At 36.7% G+C, this 20,244-nt stretch overlaps 1 protein-coding gene across 4 annotated transcripts in view; it reads left to right on the top strand.

The window, feature by feature from the left end:
• Positions 1-20,244, top strand: part of sgk1 (serum/glucocorticoid regulated kinase 1) — a 91,539-nt gene that overhangs the window by 9,907 nt on the left and 61,388 nt on the right. For 3 of the 4 annotated variants that reach the window (XM_087305230.1, XM_087305227.1, XM_087305228.1), the window contains 2 exons: positions 2,610-2,884; positions 4,429-4,658. The gene's annotated coding sequence lies outside the window, so the exon portion shown is untranslated. Of the gene's footprint in view, positions 1-1,903; positions 1,946-2,021; positions 2,098-2,609; positions 2,885-4,428; positions 4,659-20,244 lie in introns of all 4 variants that reach the window. The other variant, XM_087305229.1, reaches the window with a different exon arrangement.

Genomic DNA, 20,244 nt, shown 5'->3' with positions numbered 1-20,244 from the left:
CCGCCGACCCGTGTTTGACCTTACTTGTATAATTTTTTTATTTTTTTATTTTTTATTTTTTGTGTGTGTTAAGGTGTATAAAACTGTTTGGGTTACTTATGTAGGTGTAAATATAATTTTTTTTTTGTGATCACCGTTACAAATGACTGGATATCCATAAAGAATTTTGCACACAGTATATATTCAGATATAGGAAAGGACATTAAAATGTTTTAAAGAATTGTGTTGGAGACTTGGCTAACCTTTAATCTTCTCATATTTTTGCAAAACATTTGAAGTTCTAAAGCAACTGTTTCCTTAAAAAAGCAGTGATAGTCATTAAAAACTGAATTGGAAATAACCTTATTTTAATATAGTCAGTAGTGAACTGAGGTGGGCCGGTCTAAGGCTTTAAACTCCAGGGCTGAAAAGGAGTCCCACTCCGACCCTGCCTCCATCCACACTACCCTGGAGTTTTTGAACCCCGGAAACGGAGCGTTGTAAAAACACTGAAGAGGCCGTTCTCATTTTAAAACGCTGTTGCTTCGTGCTAGTGTGGATGGGTGAAAACAGAGACTAAAAACAGGCCTGGCTGCCAACATTCACCTGATCTGATTAGGGCTTTGTCTCAATATTAAGTACACAAAGTTCAGTCTTGCATCCTTTTCTTGTAAGTTAAGACTTTGTATGTTTGATGTAGAAAACAAACTCCCGAGAAGGAGTTTCTAAAGTCATTTACATCTCCCTGGCTACATTGTCTTAACAATAAAAAGAAAACGTGATATAAAGAACTGCCTATTTCATTTTAATATTAACAAGTTAACAGACATCAAAAATGTTAAGGCATCATGTAGCTACATATTTATATGACCGTCATCTTCACTGTATGCATATTTATAACAAAGTGGAGCCTATAGCAAAACTGCCACTTTTCATTTTCAATGAAAAACATGAAAGATATCCTGTCTCCTTTGCTGAATATCAATTTTAATAATCAATAATACAATAAATTTATGCAATATAGGAAATATAGGCAAAGCTTAAAGGTTACATAAATTAATATATTAGCCTAACTTATCTTTGCACTCAGCCAAAGACCAAATAGAGACATTGTTAGATAGAGACAAGATGAATTAAATATTCAATTCAATTCAACTTTAGTGAGATGACATCCAGCGGTAAATCCTTCATGAACAGTCCGACGTGCGTTGTTCTCACCTGGGGAGCTGTGCTCAAGGCACTTGCTGACTGCCTGGGCTCTGATGTGCACATACGCTGCAGCACATGCCAGAGTGTGTGTTTGGTCACGTGATGTGTCTTTTCAGTGGTGTAGTGTTGATGGAGATCTTTTCAAAAACGCTATGTAAAATGCCAATGTGGATGTGGATTGTTTACGTTCTAAACTGCCATTTTAAAGCTAAAACGTACTAGTGTAAAAAGGGCCTGAGGCTGACTTGAACTGAAAGGGGGGATTCGAGACCCTTTACATCACAGGTCTCAAACTGGATTCCTGGAGGGCCGCAGCTCAGTACAGTTTTGCTTCACAGCTGATCCAACTAATCAAGGTGATTAAGACTACTAGAGACTATTAAGCAGGTGTGAGTTGGAGCTAGTTGGAGCTAGACTTTGCAGAGCTGTGGCCTTCCAGAAATTGAGTTTGATGCTATTGGGTTGATGCTGCATCCAGCAATGACTGCATCTTAAAATGTAATAAACAAGCAAAACTTTATTTTATTCTTGCCTCTGATCTTGTTTTTCAGATTTTCTTTTTGCCAGAATGACTTGTCTGAAGTCACTCTGAAATCTGTCTGACCCTAAATCAGTTTATATGATCTATTTTTTGCTGCTTTGTTAAAATATATTATGCAGATAGGTGTTGTTTCACATCAGATCAAAATTTATTCATATTTGTTCTTTGTCCAAGTACCAAGAGACCTATAGAGTTGCTGTTGAAAATCAGCTTTTTGCCTCAATGCTGATTGCCAGAATGTAATTTTCCCACTGTTTCTTTATCAAACCTGCAAAAAAATGATGACAATGAGAAAACGATCCAAAGAACCAAGAGACCTTAAACACATATTTATGCAGTTGCTGTTGAAAACCAGACCTATAAATCGAGTAAGTTTATAGTACAGGGAGATTTCCATAGTAATATTCTTTTTGGCCTTACTGGTTGCCAATATGTCATTTTAATCTATTGTTTCTTTATCAAACATGCAGAAAGAAATGAAAATGGGATGTAAAGAGTGTTATGTCATTATTTATTAAACCTAATGTTGTTCTAGACAAGAGTAGTGAGCTGTCAGGCTCCAAAACTACACTATAAAAGTGATCCATAAATCTCTGCCATTATTTTCCAAGCCGCTAAAAGCCACAAAATAGTTTTACATGAGAGAAATTAAGTCATTGTTCTTTGATGTTTTCACCTCCTCTGCAGCTTGTATAGCTCGAGTGATGCAAGTAATGAATCAGTAATGTTTGATGCAATTTATGTATTACATTAAGCTAATTGTGGCTTTATTGAATAGACATGATATAAAAAAAAAGATTATTAAAATTTAGTATGTTTTTTTGTATTCCCTTGATTAAATACAACAGGTTGATTGAATAATCACTTTTCTTTATTTCAGAATTTTAAATTTTGCCTGAATTATTCCTTAAATACCTCAAAACAATCACCACATAGATTGTGAGTGTGGAAACTTCTCCACTTCAGAAAACTTGACTGTTTCACTCTGCCCAATGAGAAGTGGATGCTGTTGCTGGGATATTGTTGCCTGGATACCATTGTTTCCACGTGTGGCCTGTATCTTTCTGTGCTCAGATGAGAGCTCTACAATATAGCGTGACGTAAAGTTTTGGCCAATCAGCACACAGGATGAGCAGAGGAGCGCTTGCATAAGAGGTAAAAACACACAGTGAGCATACAAATGACTTCAATGTGAAAACATTCTGAATACTGAACAGCCAACACACAAATAGATACAGCACTGAATTAAAAATGTTTCCTTTTATAGCTGTAACAAGAGGATGAAATTAACTAATTAGCTTTCATTCATACATGTGTTTGTGAGTGAGAGAGAAATTTGACTAAACTCTTCATTAGCACATGAATAACCATTCAAGTAACACACTTGAGTCATCCATTGACAACAAACAGTTTTCCATCTTCTAAAACACACACTTACGATCCTCCAAATCATACACAAAGCTTGGCTGACAACAGTCAGATCATTATTTCCTGAGGCATTATCTATCTACACTCACCGGTCACTTTATTAGGTACACCTTACTGGTACCAGCTTGGACCCTGTTTTGTCTTCAGAACAGCCTTAATCCTTTATGGCATAGATTCAACAAAGTACTGGAAACACTCCTCAGATTTTGGTCCATATTGACATGATAGCATCACACAGTTGCTGCAGATTTGTTGGCTGCACATCCATGATGCGAATCTCCAGTTCAATCACATCCCAAAGGTGTTCTATGGGGTTGAGATCTGGGGAATGTGGAGGCCATTTGAGTACAGTGAACTCATTGTCATGTTCAAGAAACTAGTCTGAGATGATTTGCACTTTATGACATGACGCATTGTCCTTCTGGAAGTAGCCATCAGAAGATGGGTGCACTGTGATCATAAAAGGATGGACAGCAACAATACTCAGGTAGGCTGTGACATTGACAAGATCCTCAATTGGTACTAATGGGCCCAAAGTGTGCCAAGAAAATATCCCCCACACCATTACACCACCACCAGCCTAAACTTCGGATACAAGGCAGGATGGATTCATGCTTTTGTTGTTGACTACAAATTCTGACCCGACCATCCGAATGTGGTAGCAGAAATGGAGACTCATCAGACCAGGCAACATTTTTCCAATCTTCTATTTTCCAATTTAGGTGAGCCTATGTTAAATGTAGCCTCAGTTTCCTGTTTTTAGCTGACAGGAGAGGCACCCGGTGTGGTTTTCTATTGCTGAAGCCCATCCGCCTCAAGGTTAGACGTGTTGTGCTTGTACTGTTGCCTTTCCATCAGCTCAAACCAGTCTGGTCATTCTCCTCTGGCATCAACAATGCATTTGTGCCCACAGAACAACCACTCACTGGATTTTTTTTGGGACCATTTTCATGCCACATTCAAAGTCACTTAAATCACCTTTCGTCCCCATTCTGATGCTTGGTTTGAACTGAAGCAGATCGTCCTAACCATGTCTACATGCCTAAATGCATTGAGTTGCTGCCATGTAATGGGCTTAGAAATTTGAGTTAACAGGCAGTTGGACAGGTGTGCCTAATAAAGTGGCTAGTGAGGGGTATAGCTTAGCTATTATAATGAGCTAGAATATTGTAATTGTTATGGTATATTTTGGATGATCTGATTATATACGTTCCTGTCTTGTAATTCAATACTTCAACTACTTTTGTATTTTCTCTGTTTTCTTACTGCAGAATAAGTCTTTTCTGGTTTGCAGTAGAAGGACCTTAGGCCTATATAGCTTTGTAAATCCTGTCCCGGTGAAGCTCTGTGCGGCCTGAAGCTGGAACTCCGGATGGGATAAAAAGTCAACTGTACTGGATGTTCACTGATGCTGAAGGGAATCGATGAGTCATCCTGCTGGACCTCTACCGCAGCTGACATCCATGTCTGATGAAAAGAGCGACAAAACTATTGTTGTGAGGTACGTACACAATGTAAATTATTCAACAACAGCAAAAAAGCTTCTAAGTAATTGTAATTAGTTCAACACAATAACCATAACCAGTAACAAAACACTATCATAGATTCCTTTGCGCAGCGGTGCATTATGCAATGTCAGAATCAAATTTTGGTGATTTATATTTAACAGTGTCTAAAATAGAGCTTTTTCTTGCTGTCTTAAACTAGTGTAATGTGTTCTTTAATGCTATACTGTACAGACTTGTGCATTTTTATTGAAGCATATAGTGTTTTTCATATTGTGTTGGTGGTAGAGATGCTCTGATCGATCAGCTGTAGATCGATATCGGCCGATAATAACATTTAATGACTCGATCAGTCCTCGCTGATCTGGCCGATATCATGAACTGATCACAGGTGTTTGTGTTAGTTTGAGATGAGCAAAATATTTGAATGGTCTTGCATGTATTTAAGCACTTTTACATATAAAAACTGAAAGAGCTTCTGTGTTTTTAACAATATTGCAAGTTCACTAAAACCTGGCTGGAAAATTACATAAATAAAACATAAAAAACATTTTTTTATTTGAATATTTAACAATATAACTTCTTGTAATATAATTATTGCAGTAAACAGTAGGTTAAAGGCAAGTTTCCTTTTAGGAAAGAAGTAATGGATTTACAGGTGTGCATTTAACTTCTTATGCATCAAATATGCTCTGCTATTTTTAAACATAATAGTTTTAATAACTAATTTATATTTACTTATTGCTTTTGTCTTTGCCATGATGACAAAACATAATATTTTACTAGTTGTTTTGAAAAGTACTAGTATTTACAACTGAAAGGCTTTATTAATTAATTAATTAATTAATTAATTAGTAAGGTTAACTGGGTATGTTAATTAGGCAAGTCATTGGGCAGCAGTCGTTTGTTCTGTAGCCAAAACAAATCTTTTATAAAAGGGGCTAATAATATCGACTTTAAAAAAATAAAATAAAAAAAAGCCTCCAAACAAAAATAATAATCTTCTACAAATAAAATATCTTATAGGAAAATCTGTGTTTTTTTCTGGCTCAAAATGAGGGGGAGGTGGTATTCCGATTACTAAATATTTGCTTCTTGAAACAAATACATTTTGCATTATTCTTCTAATGTTATCAAGTACAACATTATCTTATTTTGACATTAAATGATATCAAATGTAATTAAATACATGACTTTGAGAATCACATTGGGTCTATCAGTAGCTCTGTCTGCTTGCATGGTTTTTCTCAAAAGTTGGAGACGGAAACAAAATTTGATAGAGGTGGCAATTTCATTATTATCTACGCGGAAAAAATCCTGGTAAAACTGAATTTGTGTGAATTTTTCCTGGCTACATATTGTATTTTACATTATATAAATATTTGAAAAATAAAAATTCAACACTAATAATGGTGGCACAGTGGCTCAGTGGTTAGCACTGTTGCCTCACAGCAAGAAGGTCAATGATTTGAGTCCTGGCTGAGCCAGTTGGCATTTCTGTATTTAGTTTGCATAATCATCCCGTGTTCGTGTGGGTTTCCTCCAGGTGCTCCAGTTTCCCCAAAAGTCTAAAGACACTATAAGTGAATTGGATGAACTGAATTGGCCGTAGTGTATGAGTGTGTGTCTGAATGCAAGAGAGTATGGAAGTTTTCCAGTTCTGAGTTGTGGCTGAAACATATGCCGGAATAGTTGGCGGTTCAATCCACTGTGGCGACCCCTGATAAATAAGGGACTAAGCCAATGGAAAAAGCATGAATGAATCCTAAAAATTTTGTATTCCTAATTCTGCAGTACATGCTCTTCCAGTGGCTTTGAATCCTGAACTCTATATTGTGCAAAAACAAATTCCTATTTTATCCAGAATCATAATTCTTTATCATATACCTACAGTGCATCCGGAAAGCATTCATTTTTTATGTAACAGCCTTATTACAAAATGGATTCAATTAATTTATTTCCTCAAAATTTTACACACAATAACCTTTAATGACAGTGTGAAAAAAAGTTGCAAATTTATTAAAAATAAAAAATCTGAAAAATCACATGCACATAAGTATTCACAGCCTTTGCAGTGAAGCTCTAAATTGAGCTTAGGTACATTCTGGCTGTGTCCGAAACCGCATACTTCCATACTATATAGTATGCAGAAATCAGTATGCGAGCCGAGTAGTACATTATGTCCGAATTCATCGAATTCGAAAATCAGTAGTACCCCGATGACTTACTACTTCCGGCGAGATTCTGAAGTGCGCTTCCCATGCTCGCTGCGCTATCCCATAATGCCCCGTGAGAGAATTCATGAATAGAAGTGAGGCGACGATACTGACACAGGTAGGTCACATGACCATGACAAAATGGCGGATGTAGTACGTCTGAATTCCATTCATACTTTTCACATTCATACTGTATAAAACATACTTTTCTAATGGCCGAGTAGTACGTTTAAATTCAAATGTAGTATACCTACTGAGTAGTAGGCGGTTTCGGACACAGCCTCTGTTTCCACTGATCATTCTTGAGATGTTTCAGCAGCTTAATTGGAGTTCACCTGTGGTAAATTCAGCTGATTGGACATGATTTGAAAAGGCATACACCTGTCTAAGCTCCCAGGGGTGACAGTGCATGTCAAAGCACAAACCAAGCATGAAAACAAAGAAAATGTCTGTAGACCTCCGAGAAAGGATTTTCTCAAGGCACAAGGCTGGGAAAGGTTACAGAAAAAAATCTGCTGCTCTAAAAGTTCCATTGAGCAGTGGCCTCCATCATCCGTAAGTGGAAGATGTTTGGAACCACCAGGACGCTTCCTAGAGCTGGCCCGCCATCTAAGCTGAGTGATCGGGAGAGAAGGGCCTTAGTCTGGGAGGTGATCAATAACCCGATGGTCACTCTGTCTGAGCTCCAGCGTTCTTCTGTGGAGAGAAGAGAACCTTACAGAAGGACAACCATCTCTACAGCAATCCACCCATCAGGCCTGTATGGTAGAGTGGCCAGACGGAAGCCACTCCCTGTCTGGAATTCACCAAAAGGCATCTGAAGGACTCTCGGACCATAAGAAACAAAGATGTCTGCTCTGATGAGACTAAAATTGTCACTCTTAGGAGTGAATGCCAGGCGTTACGTTTGGAGAAAACCAGGCACCACTTATTACCAGGCTAATATCCTCCCTATAGTGAAGTATGGTGGTGGCAGCATCATGCTGTGGGGATGTTATTCAGCAGAAGGAACTGGAAGACTTGTATGGATAGAGGGAAAGATAAATGCAGCAATATACATCCTGAATGAAAACCTTCTTGTCCTCAGACTGGGGTAATGGTTCATCTTCCAGCAGGACAATGACCAAAAGCACACTGCCAAAATATCAATGGAATGGCTTCACAACAACTCGGTGAATGTCCATGAGTGGACCAGCCAGAGCCCAGACCTAAATCCTTATAAACACCTCTAGAGAGATCTAAAAATGGCTGTATACCGTCGCTTCCCATCCACCTTGATGGAGCTTGAAAGGTACTGCAAATAGAAATGGGCAAAAATTCCCAAAGGCAGGTGTGCCAAAGCTTGTGGCATCATATTCAAAAAGACTTGAGACTGTAATTGCTGCCAAAGGTGCATCAGAATTTTTTAGTTTTTTTTATTTTATATTTGCAACAATTTCAAAATCTTTTTTCACATTGTCATTATGGGGTATTTTGGAATAAGACTGTAACATAAAAATGTGGAACAATTGAAGTGCTATGAATACTTTCTGTATGCACTGTAAATAAATTATTTTTGTGTTGCATGCTTCATTTATTTATTTTAAAATTATAAATATCCAGTTTTGCACATTTAAATCAGAAGCATAGTGCATAGTTGGGATGAAACAAATTATCAATATGGGGATATATTGTGATATTTCCAGCCGTGATATATTATCGATACTATACCTTCAAGTATCAATATTTATTTAAATGTACAAAAAATCTAAATTAATTCATTAGTCTTGTAGTTAAGCCATTTACCACTTTGGCTGCAGTACACACAGGGCTAAGCGAGTGTCTTAAGCTTACAGAAAACTAGCAGGTATTGTCAATTTGTTTATTGTTAATTGTGACAGTTTTTTTGTTAAATGTAATTTGTACAATATGTCTAATTTAAAGCTTTTCAATCACAAACTATTACTCTTTTAATCACAAACTACTCACCACCTGTGCACTTGTTGCGATTTTATAATATGTGCGGTTAATGAAAGAAAAACATCTTATAACTTGCATTTTTTTTCTCCTTCCACTTATAAATATTGTAATATATTGTGGCTTTCTTATCATATATCGCAGAATTGCTGATTTCGTGGTATATCATTATCAAGAGCAAAATATCATGATAATATCTTATCGTGAACACCTGTGATTCCCACCCCTAGTGCATAGCATAATAAAACACATGCACACTCAATCAAATCCATTCAAACACACATTCCAATCATGCTCAAGCATCCTCATAGCTTTGTAAGCCAAAGATCCATGTTAGATCATAAAAGAGCAGAAGTCAGAGTGTGTGTGTGTGTGTTGAAGGTCATTTTGAAGGGCAGTGGAATGTTATCAGCACTGGCTCTAATGCCAGGAAGACTTTCTTGACTTATGTAAGGTTGTACAATGGCATTCCACACACACTGGACAATGATTGACCACTAAGCCTTCAGGAAACAATGAAGGGTCTCTGTGTGTGTGTGTGTGTGTGTGTGTGTGTGTGTGTGTGTGTGTGTGTGTGTGTGTGTGTGTGTGTGTGTGTGTGTGTGTGTGTGTGTGTGTGTGTGTGTGTGTGTGTGTGTGTGTGTGTGTGTATATGTGTGTGTGTGTGTGTGTGTGTGTAATATCCTTTACATTCTTAACCTGATGCCACAAAACTGCAGCGAAGAGAAAGTAGGTTAAAATCCCACTTCAGGCTGTAAAATCTACAGATCTGACAGGTTTCAAGGAACTGCGAGAACGACACGCCTGTGCGAGAAAAAGCGAGAGAGTTGTCGAAAAGATGTTCACCTCTATCATTCCTTGTGCCATTAACTTTATCATTAACTGTTCTCGTTATTGGACAGTTTAGCCCTTTGCATGAAGACGCCTGTGGAACGGTTAATTTGGGGTGACTTTGGACCAATCAGCTGTGAGGCTGAGGTGTGTTTCTCTTTTTTTCGGTAGTGAGAATCCAGGCCGGGTCCTTTGGGAGCTCTCTGCTCATATCCAATTCACTTTAACACAAGCCGTCCTTTCTGCTCTGTCTCAAATTTATTGTTTTCATCTCTCTGACTCATCTTTCTCTATCTCTCTCTCTGTCTCTCTCTCTCTCTCTCTCTCTCTCTCTCTCTTTCTCTCTAGCTTTTCTATCTTGGTTAAATATTCCCTTTGTACAGTCTTGACTGGGCTGTGAGTGACTCCTTGTCATCAGTTGTAAGCCAGTGGATGTATTTCCACAAATGAGCGTTGAAACAAGTCCAGCTACAATCCTCTTACAGTCAAATGCTGTTATCTAGTTTACAAAAAGTTGCTCATTGGCTGCATACTGAGTGCAAATCACATTGCAAGGTTTTGGCGTGTTTACAGTAAAAATCTGTGAGAAAAAAAAGTAAAGTTGCAAGTGATTTTAAAGAATTATCTGACCCAATAAATGTGGATGGAAACCAGAGAACTATTGGTGTGTTAAAGTCCTCCTGGATTGTAAATATCAAAATTTACTCTGTGCAAGATGGTAATTTACTGGTCATTGTAAAGGACCACGAAACCCCCCTGTCTTAGCAGGGTTTTCACGCCTCTAGTTTGAAAAAAGTCAGGAAAGTGGGTAAGTTTTGTTTAGGTGGGAGTGTTGAGTGGTGAAAGAGGAAAGGATTTGCATGAACAGAGGAGTTCCAGTTCAAGCATGCCCTGATTTTCACAGAGGCAGAGCAACACACACACACGGGAAAAAGACAGTGACCATGTTTACCATGTTTGCCAAATTCGTGATTTGTCGACTTTGACTGCTGTTTGCCACTTTCACTTTCATTAAGTTGTATTTCTTGCATGCCCCTTGTGACAAACAATATATTGGATGCGAGGAACCGCTGGAAGAGTGTAATTTTACTGGAATGTATGATACTGCACGGTGAATGGGAGAAAAAAAAGCCTCTGCATTTTTCTGTAACTTAGACACACTCGGTAGGTAGCGTCAGAAAGCTGTGTGTGTATAGACTATTCTGTCACAAAATGCGGTGAAAATCCTACATAATAATAATAGTAATAGTGTAATAGTTTACATGTTTACATTTGGAAAGCAGCATTTACAGCGGATCATTCAGTCCATTATATTGTAGTGGCTTTATGTAAAGTTGATTAGAAATCAACTAGTAACTATATCATTTTGACTAAGGTATGTCTTTAAAAACTGAAAGAGTACTGCAGACGATACTAATTAACTTTGTCTGAATAAACATAAACAAAGAATCACTGATCACACACTTACCTAATCTGTAGTGACAGGACAAATAACACCACGATTTTTTTAAATGGAGATGAGCGGCAAATCCAGGATTTCACCTTTTCCAGATGCGTAAAGCTTCTGGGGTGAAAAATGTTCCCTACAAACATGTTTTTTCCGCGTGTTAGCAGACCACTGTAATCCACACGTGAGTCCAGCTGCTCTCTCATAGCAGGGAAATGGAAACAAAACCTTCGTTGCAGCACATTTATAAATGCAACACTGATGACCCATGTCTCCACATAATTCTTCTTTCGCTTGTTTTAATTATGGTTGGAAACATGACGTGCTGTCTCTTCGCCATCTGAACATTGTAACAGGTAAAAACAGTCCTCAAAGCTATTATGCATATCAATGACGTTGTGCCACATTCACAATAGAGCGCTTATTTGTTTTTAACCAAGTCTATCTCTTGAATTATTGATGAAAGCTCAAAGAAGTCGGTACAGACAGCCAGTCTACATGCTGGAATTTACACAAAGATCTAATCGCTGTGACGTAGATTCAAATTTACTCAATTTTATCTGTAATGATGTTTCAATTTATTAGACTTCAGAGTATCATTTGGAGCAAAGAGTATTATTTAATTAATATATTATGAGTAAACAATATTTAGTAAAAATATATGTTTTTTTCTCAAGTTTTCAGATTTCAGTTTTATGTATTTCACTGATAATCAGACTAGTTAAATGAGTGGTTTTAGTGTGAAGTACTTGAAATGCAAACACTGAGTTCATAAATAGTCTTTTAAAGATTTTTTCAATCTAATGAATGAAGTTTTGTATGATATTAATTATAATCTGAACTGAAAGAATGACTGTGGGTGAGTGGAAAATCCTAAATGCATATTTCTATATGACATTAAAGCTAAACTGTGAAAAGCTTAATATAGACTATACCAAAGTAATGGGATTCTCCTCACCATATCCCTCCTGCTTAAAATCAGTCAGTTTCCTTCCTTCCTTCCTTCCTTCCTTCCTTCTTTCTGTCTTATCTTGTTCTTTGACCTTTTTCCGAAATGCCGAACAGTTTAGGGATTTACAGAAGACATACACATGCCCTGACAGGCGTGTGTGTGTGTGTGTGTGTCTGTGTGTGTGTGTGTGTGTGTATGAGAGGGAGAAAGGCAGAAAAGATAGATAAGAGAGAAGGTAAGGACTGTGCTGCAGCATATGTCTGTGTCTTAACCTCGTGTCATATTTAACATGGTCACTTTCACGGTCTGAAGCATAAAATGCAGTCAAACACACATGGCGTTCATTTCATGCAGGCTGTTGTTGTGTCAGTCAGGCCATAATCTGTCTGTCCCTCAATCATTCTGTCCATGTGCAGAGAATGTGAAAGTCAGACAAACAATCCTCCTGATGCTCACTGAGATAAAACAGCTGCTGTACGCATATGCTGACATTTAAGCCTGTCCAATTCTCTTCAAAATGGTTTTGAATGAGTGTAAATGGATTTTTTAATGGGGTTATAAATGTATATTTAGGAAAGACATCTAATCATGCCACTAATGTAAAGAATGTTGCGTTATGCCAGGAAATATTTGGACATGCTTTCATTAGTGTGATCAAATAGGGTGAGTAAACATTTTAATTTTGCATTTTTATTGTAGTAGATGTGTAGTATTTTTAATAGTATTCTGATTATATAAATATTTATAATTTATAGTAATATATACTATTAAATATCTATATTTTGAGGGTTTTGTAATATACGTGTTTTAATTGTGGAGGGAGAGGGTCATTTGTAAATGCGGAGTTGGCTTTTTTATGTTATCCATTCTGTATTTATGTTTCAATATATTTTAGGTTTATTATTTAGTTGCTGAGAAATAGATTTGGACTATCATATGATAATCAAAAACAACACATTCAGTGTTGGTTACCATGCTTACTTTTTGAAATTGTACAGAAATCACCTTGCACACTACCTGACAAAAGTCTTGTCGCCAATCTCAGTTGTAAGAGCAACAAATAACAACTTGACTTCTAGTTGATCCTTTGGAAAAATGCAGAAGGTCGATTTTTCTGATGAATCATCTATTGAACTGCATTCCAATCATCACAAATATAGCAGAAGACCTATTGGAACCCGCATGGACCCAAGGTTCTGAAAGAAATCAGTCAAGTTTGGTGAAGGAAAAATCATGGTTTGGGGTTACATTCAGAATTGGGCATGCAAGAGATCTGCAGAGTGGATGGCAACAGCCATGAGGTATTAAAAAATTTGTTCTGCCAATTATATTACAAACTACAGGAAAAGGCAAATTCTTCAGCAGGATAGTGCTCCTTCTCATACTTCAGCCTCCACATCTGTGGGGATAAATTGCAGATCGTCTGTGTGTTTCCTCAGTAAGCTGGAGCTCCAGGAAGGCAACAACAACTGAGAGATGTGAATCCAACAGTTTATTGCTCTCTTCTAAAGAAGACTGGGGTATTCCCAGCTTTTATACATCATACTCAGGGTTACATGGGCTATGAATACGTGCAAATATTCAGCTCAGCTAAGCAGAACAATTTTATCCAGTGCTCAAGAATGTCAAGGCGCAACGTCAAGGCGCTTAGTACAGGGACAACTTAAGATAAGACACAGTTACAAAACAGAATATTTGGAGAGTGACTACATGGATATTTCTTTCAACATCAAAGTTCCCGAAAAGCTCTAGGATTGGCCAGCCCAGTCACCAGACATAAACATTATTGAGCATGTCTGGGGTAACATGAAGGAGGAGGCATTAAAGATAAATCCAAATAATCTTCACGAAGTCTGGAAGTCCTGCAAGAACCCTTTCTTTGCCATTCCAGATTACTTTATGAATAAGTTATTAGAGTTATTGCAGAGATGTACAGTTGAAGTCAGAAGTATTAGCCCCCTGTTTATTTTTCCCCCAATTTCTTGGGAGTTTTCAATGCATTTTTAATCATAATAGTTTTAATAACTCATTTTTATAACTGATTTATTTTATCTTTGCCATGATGACAATAAATAATATTCTACTAGATATTTTTGAAGACACTTCTATGCAGCTTAAAGTGACATTTAAAGGCTTAACTAGGTTAATCAGGTTAACCAAGTAGGTAAGGGTTATTAGGCAAGTTATTGTATAACGGTGGTTTGTTCTGTAGACGATCGAAAACAAACCACTTAAAAGGTATAATAATTTTGACCTTAAAACGGCTTTTAAATAATTAAACAAATAAGTCTCTCCAGAAGCAATAATATTATTGGACATGCTGTGAAAATTTCCTTGCTCTGTTAAACATCATTTGGGAAATAATTAAAAAAGAAACAAAAATTCAAAGGGGGCTAATAATTCTGACTTTAACTGTATAATAGATTGTTAGATATGTCTCAGATTTATAAGTGATTTTTTCAGATTACCTTGTTTTGCATACGTTACATGATAAAAGAGTGATTAATTCTAAGGGTTTATTCTGGTGAATCTATTCATTCAGAAGGCCTTCTTCATAATATAAGAAAACAGTGATTTATTTGAATGAATCCTTATCCAGACAGTCTTCTAATATACATTTAGAAAAGTCTGATTTATTTTACTACATTTATTTTTTCTGCCCTTTCTTAGTATTGTATGTATAATTAATTTACGTAAATGAGTTTATCCTAAACTTATTTTTAAAGTGATTCAAAATCTGATTAATTTCTTTATTAAACTGATTAATTCAGATCATTAAAAAAAAAAGGTTTTAATACCAAGGATTTCTGAAATCTATTTTTATTTCTCCTCAGTATACTATACTCTTAGTATATTGTAGCACTCTTTAGTATGCTACACAATAACTACTTGACTGCAAGTTTGTTATTTTTTTATAAAAAAAATATAATTTAAACATTTTGAGTCTGCCTTTTTAAAACTCACCATAGACCGTCAAAAGGAGAAAATTAGAAATCGAGTCAAGTCTTGCACCCCTGTATTTGGAAGAGCAAGTCAGTCTTTACACCCTTAAAGAATGTGAGAATAAAATGTGTGTGTGCATATGGGAAAGTGTCAAACACACCAACACACACACTCTGCTATCACAGATGCCCCAGTCGAAGCCTCATGATGCGTCTCTGCTCTTTTCACTCCCACACTCGTCTCGTTTTTACCGCACAAGTCAGAGGAACACTGAATCCTGGGAGATTCAGGATCTTAATGACTCATCATGCTTGAAAATCTGACATGCTGACACATACTGGCTGTTCAGCTAAAGATGCCGCCCGTTTCATCTCGCTAGCTGCGCTAAACAGCGTTCGGCAATTGTCTATTTTGAGGGGTGCCAATGCATGCTTAAATTGGTGGATATTGTGGGCTAGAAATTACATTTTTACTTTGCTTTCTTGTCAACAGCTTTGAATCCCTTCTATTGCAGTCATTTATTTCTCACGCACACACACACACACACACACACACACACACACACACACACACACACACACACACACACACACACACACACACACACACACACACACACACACATAGAGCCAATGCATCAGTCATAGCAACTCCCCCCACTCCACCTGTCAACCTTTTATCCATGCCATCTCTTTCTCTTTTTTCCCTGTCTGAGAAATATGTACCAGATATACTAAACAACTCAAATTAATGCAGTTCCACAATATCAGTAGTGATTAATGACAATGTAAAAAGCGATTATTGTACTTTACTTTTTGAAAGAAAGTGATTAAACTTGTTTTTTGAGCCAATGGTTGAGTAATAAATGTGAGAAAACTCTAGACTTAAAAACACAAATTGTGAAAAGAATTGTGCATTATTATAAGTCAACTTAACAGTTCCAAGTTACAACTGTTCTTAAGTAAAGGAACTAATTGCTTTTTACTAGGGATCAGGGCTCCGATCAGGATTTGTGCTGCTGAAACTGAGTATTGATTCTTTGTCATGGTGATCGGCCGATACTGAGTAACGATTCCGATGCTTCAAGCTTTATAATGCATACAGCACATTTTCCCTTTAAGTATAATACTTCAGTGAAGATGTCTCCATATCTAAGAGAATAAACTAAGAATGCAGCATATAACGCATCTCTTATGACCATTTGGGTGTGAGCATATCATGGCCAAAAGCAACTTTACAGAAAATAATATATAAAACAGCTCAAGCAGCTCAAAACCCTGGATATACAGTGGCTGCAACAACAGACCATCACTCAAGCGAGTCGCACCAATAGACTGTAAACAGAGGTCACTCCACATCTGTATATATTATAGCTGCAATAGCTCACACTTGTAAACTCGTAAACAAGCACATGTAATCGGTTCATGAGATCGGCCAGATTGGCAAGTACCGATTAAGTTATTAAATGTGATTATCGGCGATACCGATCTCTGACCGACCGATCAGAGCACCTCTACTTCTTGCAGTGTTATAATAAAGTGGAGGTTTATGAACATTGGGATTGCACAATATATATTTAATATCACAATCTTATCATTGGCAATAGACATATCGCGAGTGTGCGCAATGTTGAGTCTGGATTCTAATCAATCATTTCACAAGTGTTTTCTGAGGCCTGACACTGTGTGAGGGTTTTAAAAGCATTCAGGCATAAGGAGATGAACCGTTTGTAACTTGTAATTAATAACAATTTATTGAATTGTTTATAAAACGCCAGCACGGTGGTGCAGTGGGTAACGCTCTCACCTCACAGCAAGAAGGTTGCTGGTTCGAGGCTTGGCTGGGTCAGTTGGCATTTCTGTGAGGAGTTTGCATGTTCTCCCCTTGTTTGCGTGGGTTTCCTCCGGGTGCTCTGATTCCCCCCAACGACATGCACTATACAGTAGGTTGGTAAGCTAAAATTGGCAGAATTAGGTAAGCTTAAATTGGTTGTAGTGTATGTGTGTGACTGAGTGTATATGGGTGTATCCCAGTGATGGGTTACAGCTGGAAGGGCATTCGCTGCGTAAAACATATTATGGACCAGTTCATTCCGCTGCGGTGACCCCAGATTAATAAAGGGTCTAAGCCGAGAAGAAAATTAATGAATAAATGAAAGTTTATAAAACAAAGACCATGCAGTATTATTTTACATTTGTTTATTCAAAATCTACAGTTCTACTCCTCGGAAAACAACAAAATGCTGTTTATTTCACTTGTTTATTTGTCTTTATTGAATTTGAGTGTATTATATTTTATGCACTCCCCTACAGAATTATCCCAATCAATCTAAAATGAAAAATTCTTTCCAAGTTTATATTACATTTATCTAGTAAAATTGTATTCATAGCACAATAGACTGTATATTGCAGAATAAAAATATTGCAATGTTAAATTTTTTCAATATCATGCAGCCCTAATGAACATTGAGGCGGCACCTCATTTCCATAATTACCAACGCAATTACCCAAGAGCAGTTTGAGTTAAAAATAATGTGAAAATAGCATTGTCTAGTGGAGAAAATACTCTCTTCTGTTTCCTGTGTTCCTCTGCCCACAACAACTTCCACTGCATGTCAAGCACAAATGAAACCAAAGAATTAGTTCACCCCAAAAGAAGCATTCATGTTATCATTTACTCACCCTTGTGTGGTTTTAGAACCATAACAACAGTTTCCTTTATTTTGAGAACACTAATGATAATGTTAAATTTAAGATTTCTGTCCTCCGTGTGAAAATCCTTGGATGCAGTAAACCAGGGGTTTCAACCTTTTCAATCTCTAATTTAATCGAGTGTTATTACGCAACTAGTAACTAGTATTTATGTGAATCTATTTTGTATTGAATTATTTGAATGTAATTGTGCATATTGTATTTATTTTAATGTCATTTAATGACTTATTTACTAATTTTACAGTTGTAATCTTTTTAGAATATTTTAATCCATTTATTTGATCGTTTCTTGTGTATTAATGTCTTTTATAAATTAGATAAAATGCAGCACTCAAAAAATTACTTTTGCTGCTTGTTCAAACTGCTGATTTAAAATGAGCTGAATCAACACAATTCTTACGTTTTTTGGGGGACAACTTAATTTTTTATGTTCATTTCACTTAAAATTGTAAAAGCGATTAAGTTACTTTCAAGAGTTCACACTTACCTGATGATTGATGACAAAGCTTGTTTGGCATGCTCAAGCTCCTCATGCCCGGGGCTCCTTCCCATTTGCAGGGCGAGATGGGAGTTTGAGCTCAGAAAACTTCCCAGCTGTAATAGGTGGGAGGCAAACGGGAAAACCGGGGGAAAGCCACATGAGCACGGGAAGAATGTGTAAACTCCGCACAGAAAGGTCAGCTGGCTTGGTAAGGACTAGAACCAGTCACATTCTTGCTTTGAGGCAACAGTGATAACCACTGTTTGGCCGCAGTGCCAATATGGTTGTTGTATGGAACAGGGTATTTAATGTGGCTTAGAAATCGTCAGTTTAAAGAATCATAAATTTGCTGTATGCTGGTGTATTTTGCACTGTAGTTGTTTTTGTACTGTCTGGAGCCAGCACCTAAGCTTTTCACTCATAACTCATAGCACACGTGCTGCTGATGATATAACAAAAAAAGTGATTTGATATGATTTGATTTGATTTGATTTGAATAATGCGGGACCTGCTGCAAGCAACATAAGCACGTGATCTTCTCAAAATTAGTTTATAAATAAACTTCACTTAATCAAATTGTGTTGGTACAACATGAAGGAGTATTTTTTTTAACAATGTAGATTATTTTAATGTAATTTTATTTATGAAATTGACTAATTATTTTTAGTTTTTACAGTTTTTAAACGTAACTCCATCTGACTCCCTAATTTTCCAAACATACATAAACTAGACTATTCATCCTGACTGCAAGAATACACACACTTGCCGATAGTAATGATTTTACAGTTGCAATTGAACAGACATAAAATCTCACATAAAATTGCGTAATCGAATGTGGTTTCATAAAAAAACTAATTTGAAAGATGATTGTTGTCATCATCTGGGTCTCGTCACACACAAACACGCAAAATATTAAAGATAAAAAGAATCTAATGTGAGTTTTTACTGAGATGATGCTATAGACATTGTACAAGTCAAACTTATTTGTCAAAACTCTCCTTTTTAGACATTGTGGCTTTCAAAATTTCTGCAAAAATGTGTAATATCCAGTTGGTGAAGTTTGCTCTCTCTCATTGTCTGTAGTGGGTATCCTGTAGGAGGCCATCTAATCAAGTGTGTTGGGATCAAGAACTGGGATTGGCGAGGCTCCAAGCAATAAAATAATTAAGACAACACCAGACTTTACAGGAAAATGTGCAAAAAAAGAGTCAGATCATTAAAGTGTGCAAATCAGGCCAAAAATGTATCTTAGAATCTTCAAGTGTGTATCAAGCCAAAATCTTGGGCCAATCAAAATGCTGACGTTTTATGAGGATCATAGATAGATTAAACAATAAATCCGCATGAACTCAGCTGTTTAATCCAAGTCATCTAAACAGAGATGATCACTTGATTGGATCAACAGATTTCATTTTGGATTTATTCGCATATAAACATTGAACAACAAACATAGAAGAACAACAGTGCATGACTGACTCATGAGAATGAGCATCAGTTCTTACAGTTGCTCAAATTTGGGGTGTGAAATGCAAGGATAAACTTGATTTGTTCTTACACTTTAAGCAAGCCTGTTGAGCTTCTGTGATCAAATCTGAATACTGTAAAAATTTAAACAAACATGTAAATAAAAGTCTAAATGATATCTATTCATCTGATAAAGCGATCATGTCTTTCCAGAAGAATTGAATTAAACTGCTTAATTCACATGGATTTATTTATTTTTGAGCTCTTACAAACATTTTTAAACATCAACATTTTTGGTGAACACTGTCAAAAAAGAAATTGAAACTTCTCAGATTTGATTGAACCCTTTAACACCTTTGCAATAATATTTTTTTTAACATAATCAACATGTGTGATTTATTCACATCAGATACAGACAGTTTAGGTTACTAGAATGTTCACGCAGAGTTCAGACTGCACGATTTTCAAAGTAGTCACATCACAGATGTTTTCACACTGCATGACTATCTGGGCTAGCGTTTTGTCACTGCTTTGTTTACACCTAGTATATATCTTTTGTTTTTAACTACATAATGAGAAAA

The sequence above is a fragment of the Danio rerio genome, chromosome 23 (assembly GCF_052040795.2).
Source record: "Danio rerio strain M-AB ecotype USA chromosome 23, GRCz13ab, whole genome shotgun sequence".
Classification (NCBI taxonomy): domain Eukaryota; kingdom Metazoa; phylum Chordata; class Actinopteri; order Cypriniformes; family Danionidae; genus Danio; species Danio rerio.
This window is presented reverse-complemented; position numbering and strand designations above follow the sequence as displayed.